Genomic DNA, 6,027 nt, shown 5'->3' with positions numbered 1-6,027 from the left:
AAACCAGAGAGCGTTGACAGAGAGGAGAAGGTAGAAATGACTCAGCCTGGAACTGAAAATATGGAAGAAGAACCTCAGCTTAGCCTGTTAGCCTTTGCGACACATCTGATAACTCAGATGTGTCCCTGAGTGTTTACTTCCTGTTTACTAAAGTCTATGATTCGCTCCAAGCCCTTTTTTCGACATTTTAAATATTTGCATTAAAATAGGATGGAATTGGATGGAAGCAGTGAAGATCTAAACCAGGGGTGTCCAGTCCTGGTCCTCATACCGCTATGCTTCACGTTCTACTTGTTTCTCTGCTCCAACACTTTACCTCTTCAGGTTCTGCAGAAGCCTGGAAATCATTCATTCATTCAGATTAGTTGTGTTGGAGCAGAAAAACCTCTAAAACCCTTCAGGGTGGTGGTCCTCCAGTGATCTAAACATAGACTTAAATGTTTGCCAGACATCGTACTCATTGTATGATATAAGTGCTTGCCATACTGCACCTCTTGTTTCTCTTCTGTGCAGCTGCAGAACATATTTAAAACCAACTGATGTGTTGCTTTAATGTTGAGAACTTCAGGAAGTGTTTACCTTCGTTTCTGCTGAGGCTGTTTGCAGAACACAGTTGGATGAAACGTGCACCTTCTTCTAAACGAGCGTCGATGAAGTGTGACCAACACACTCGTTGTGTAGCTGTTCCAAAGCGTTACGGTTGTGTAGTTTTAAAGAAAAACAACACTCGCAGTGATCTGGAGCCTGGAGAAAGATGTCAGGATGTTTGACCTTAAACAGCATGAAACAACCCTGTTGATGTTGAGAGGCAGCTTTGGGTTTAGGTTTCGTGGATTTCAGAGAGTGTAAGGTCACATTTATCTCTTTCTATACTTTCAGCACATCCTGTACCTGCAGCAGCTGTAATTATGAGCTGCTCTCAGCTGGGGTTCAGCTCACTGAAACCTCGGGGCTCTAATTGTTTTTGAAGGCTTTTCTCACTGAAGAGGGTTTTTTTTTCTGTGACAAACTGTGGCGACAGATCCTGCAGCTGAGGCAACTTTTAATATATGAAACCATTTTCACAGCGTCAGAAGGAAATGTATCTTTTACACCTCATTGATCTGATAGATGGTGTTTTATTAAACATGAGGTAGAACTGATGTATTAAAAAAGACACAAAGCAGATTTGTTTCAGATAATATTTTAGGTTAAGTGCTAAAAATGAAGGCTATGCATCATGTGCCGTCATTCTAATGTTTTGATTGTCCTAAAGTTCAGTTTTTCATCATTTTGAGGGTTTTTAATGTTTTTATTCTGTTCATTTCTACTTTAATCCTTTTGTTGAACTTATAATTGTAGGTCTCATATATTCTGGGTCTCACAGCAAAAATGCCAGTGTTAATTTAACACCCACAGTGTTAATTTCGACACCAATAAAGTGTGTCTATATGTGTCCACACTCACTGGTGTTAAAATAACATTGGTGAAAGTGTAAAATTTTAACACCCATTTTTTTTTGTTAATTTAGCACCAACCAGTGTTTAATATTCAACAATACTTGGTGTCACATTAACATAAAAATAGTGTTAGTGTTAAAATATAGTGTTAAAAGTAACACCAGCCAGTGTTAAATATTCAACAATACTGGGTGTCATATTAAAATTTCAACAGTGTTAAAATAAATTGTTAAAAGTAGACTAGTGTATTATTATTAACAAAGGAAATTGTGGTGTTATAAAGGTTTACAGACACCACAAGGTGTCAATACTAGGGGTGTAAGAAAATATCAATACACTGAAATATCACGATATTTCATTTCCCGATACTGTATCGATATTCTAAGGCCCTGTATCGATTTTTTATTAAGGTTTAAAATGTCAACTTTCCTGCCAGCCGTTCATTTTTATGTTGTAGTTCAGCCTCTGACCACTAGTTGGCAGCAGTGAGCCAGCCATTTGGCTCCTCTACCTGTTGAGGTAGAAGCTATTGTTAAGTGTTGGGTGACCATATTGTAAATTAATATTAAAAACTAAAAGCTGCAAAAAATATGTTTTCAAACTATTTATTGTCAAATTTAGTCTAATAATTGAAAACATGGATGAAATAAGAAATATGAAACAAATACAATAAAATACATACAAAGCAGAACACAGCTAAATGTATCAAAAGTATGTCTCTGTAATATTAGAATTTTCTGAAACAATGAAGTTTGGTTTTTCATTTTTTCCCAGTAAGAGGTTTTTATTTAATAGAATTTTTGGACAAAAAAAATCGCAATATATCACATTGCTTACAGTATTGCAATATATCGGGATATATCGTATCGTAACCCCTCTCTCATGATATGAATCGAATCGCCAAATTCTTGTCAATACRCAGCCCTAGTCAATACGCCATCAAACTGAGAGTGTAAATTTAACACTGAGTTAATATCAAACTCTTTGTAGTGTTGCATTAACACTGCTCAGTAGTTAGTAGTAGAGATGTGACGTTCGCAAATGATCCAAATCTTTTGAACGGCTCTTTACAACGAACGATGGGAGCCGAATCGCAGGCAGTAACRAGCCGTTTGTAGTTTTATTTCTTTTATTCCTCATATAATCTTTATTTTTTCATACTTAAATTGCTCCCGCTTTTCTTTTTCACGGAAAACAGGTGGAGTTGTGGAGTACAGCAGCTCACGGTGAAAGGGGRAGGGGGGTTCCCGCTTGACAAACACATGGTTCCACCCACGTGACGGGATGACGTCATTACGTACGGCTGCATGATGATGTATTTTCCTACGTGATGATGTAATACATTCAAAATCGAATGGCTCCTCTGAACGACTATGAAACAAACGGCTCCCCAGGATCCAGATCCCTTCAAAGAGCCATTTATCCCATCTCTAGTTAGTAGAAAAGTATAATGGAGTCACTCTTCACACACCAGGAAGTACCTCCCACTCATGGTGTCAATGTTTGGCCAATAACAACAWAAACTTAAAGTTAAACTTGAACAACTTGATAAAACCGAACACGAAAAGTAACCAGAACCACTAATTTTTACCCTCACGAACTTCTTTAATAGTCAAACATKCAAAAACATCATTTCTACAAGATTTCTCAGCAAGGAATGCTGGGTGAATACTAGTCTGTCTGACATGAGGTGGAAGAGGGCGGGGCTTTTCAGGATACTTCTTTCAACACTGCATGGTGTTATATAACAACACTGTTAAGTGTTATATAAAATAGAACAGTGGGCGGAGCTTATTTAACACTGTCCAGTGTTGATACAACACTGAGGAAATCAACACTGCATTGGGTGTCARTTTACTCAGAAAATGTTAAAATAACACTAGGGGTGTTAAATCAACACCCAAAAGTTTAACACTGAAATTTTAAAGACAGATTAAACAAAAAAGAAAACAAAGCATCTTAACCAGAAGAATTATTTTTCCACGGGCAGACCAGCTCGGGTCAACTCAGCCTGGTTTTAGTCTTTCCATTGGGTGGTCCGACCCACTTTCAGCTCAAATGTTAGGACCTCCTGAGGGTCCAAACAAGCCGAGTGGAGCTGCAGAAGACGTCAGCAGACTCCGCAGCTCGTTGATTGGCCGGAGGGAGACGTCAATCATGAGGCCGTCTCCTTTACAAAAACCAAACCCACCATTTTTAACACTTCACTGCTTCATTATTTGTTTTTATTTACTTTAAAAAAGGTGTGTTTTAAGTTCTCTCGTTATTGATGAGGCCAAAAAATAACTTGAGGTATAATTTACTTGTTTGGAGGTGGTTTTAAAGAATAATCAGTTCGTGTCAGTCCTACGTTATTGTTTCTGTTTCACGTGTTTCTTGTTGAAGCTGAACCAAAGCTGGACTGAGGGATCGTGTTAAAGTGACCCAAGAGACTCACCTGGATGACACKGTGTGTTCAAATACCATCAGAGCAGCACAAAGGAGCAATAAGGGAGGTTTATTTCTAAAAGAACACATCTGTGAGTTTCAGTGATGCACCAGGGGCAGATACAGAATCTTCTGGCTCATGTAAACTCATAAAGTTTAATTTACAAAATAAATTTAGTTTAAACAGCCACCACCTGCAGAAATTAATCCTGCTTCAGGGGGTGAAGGGTGTGTGTGACGAATCGTTGGTTGATAAATGTTTCAGTAATAAATTAGACGTAGTTCAAAGAGTTTCTGAGACTCATCTGAGCAAAATATAAATAAAAAGTGTAACCTGGAAGTTCAAAAGTCTAGTTTGTTCTAAAATAAAATGTACCTCAGATTATTTAGGTTACATAAAAAATACATTAATTCAATAACTACATTTGTTTGGTGATGGATCATGATCTCAATCTGATGTGAAACAGATTTTATGCTACTACAAATTGTGTTATTTGTCATTTAAATCTAATTGTATTTATTTAATCATGAAAGGTCGGGAGTGGTCTGGTGCAAACAGCAGATACCTGAAACAGCTCTGGGATTTAAACCACAGATTCAGAAATATCAAACGAACCGACTCAAAATATAAACAAGCAGAAACAAAAATACTGGAGGTTATGATCTTTTCACCGTGGAAATTATTAGAATCACAGAATCAAACATTTAAATTAGAATTAACTGTAAAATTCAGAATTTATCACATGATGTGATCCAACAAATATGGTTTTCAGCAGTTTTAATACTGAACAAGAGATATTTGAAATACTGCAGCCTCCATTTTATGATCAGAAAAGCAAAACAAGTCTTTTTCATCCTTTACAACATCTAACAATAAACAGCGTTTACAGTAGAATAATGTCTGAGGCAATTTTCCAGGTGATTAAATTGACTTAGTTATTGAAACATGGCTTGAGAACCTTTATCTAACATATAAAATATCACATTATCCACAAAAATACACACATGATTGCTTACTTTCAGATAATATTGATTTTAAACTAGCTGCATGTTTGTAGATTGTTGAATCATAGCTAACATTCTTTGTCTAAATAAAGTTTTGAGTTTATTTTGCTGTTTTCAGTCCTGCTTCCAGCTCTCCTCCAACATGTGCCCCTGCAGTATCTGAGCTCTTATCAGCGTGCACACCCGCCTCTTATCTGTCATTACTGTGCAAGTTTGACAGGCTCCCTAATCTCATAGTAATAAATCTATAATTCCTGACAGCGCTAACTATTACCCACCATTGTTTCATCACAACACATTATGTAACCGTCTGCACCAGCCGCCGGCTCTGCCTCTGGCATGAACAATCTCTGCAGAACCCCTCTTTCCATTTGCAGTTTTCTGTGCATATAGATTGAACATTAAGACACAAATTTTGCGGCTTGTAAAGCAGCAAATACAACAAGGTTCCTCACATTTGACTTCAGATTCATGGTGAGGATGGAGGAGGAAAAAAAGTGTTTCCTGAACTGAAATTTGTACTTTCCAACCACTTCCATTTGAGGGAGAAAATGCTTGAAGCCTTGTCACAGTGAGCAATTTCCACTGCTAAAAATCAATAAACGTGTTGGGGTTGGTGAGCTGAGTTTTTTTTATTTTTCCTGATTCCTTTTGTCCCCAAACACCAAACTGAAAAGGTGGGTATTGATGCGACTCGAGCGCCGTGCCCTGATTAAACTGTATTCAACCAAATCTTTCAGAATTATATGTTGTGACAGACTGATTTAAAATAAATCTTTAAAACAACTATGTATTACCTTTAGTAGTACTAACGTAGAATCAGTTTTTTTCCCTCCCCCAGAAAGTTTACTCCAGAGTGTTGGAAGGGAATCTAAAATTGATTGTTGACATGGATTCAAGAGGAACAGTGTGGCTTCAGTCCTGGTCTTGGAACAGTGGACCAGATCTTTAACTAAGGGGGTCGTGGGAGTTTGCCTCTCCGGTCTACATGTGTTTTATAGACTTGGAGAAGGCTTGTTCCTCAAGGATGACAGGATGTCAGATTCTCTCCTGGACCTGTTGCCTCCATGACTTACAGTGGTTTGCAAAAGTATTCATACCCCTTGAACTTTTCCATATTTTGTCACATTACAACCACAAACATAAATATATTTCA

Source organism: Austrofundulus limnaeus, unplaced genomic scaffold (genome assembly GCF_001266775.1).
Source record: "Austrofundulus limnaeus strain Quisiro unplaced genomic scaffold, Austrofundulus_limnaeus-1.0 Scaffold825, whole genome shotgun sequence".
Lineage (NCBI taxonomy): Eukaryota > Metazoa > Chordata > Actinopteri > Cyprinodontiformes > Rivulidae > Austrofundulus > Austrofundulus limnaeus.
This window is presented reverse-complemented; position numbering follows the sequence as displayed.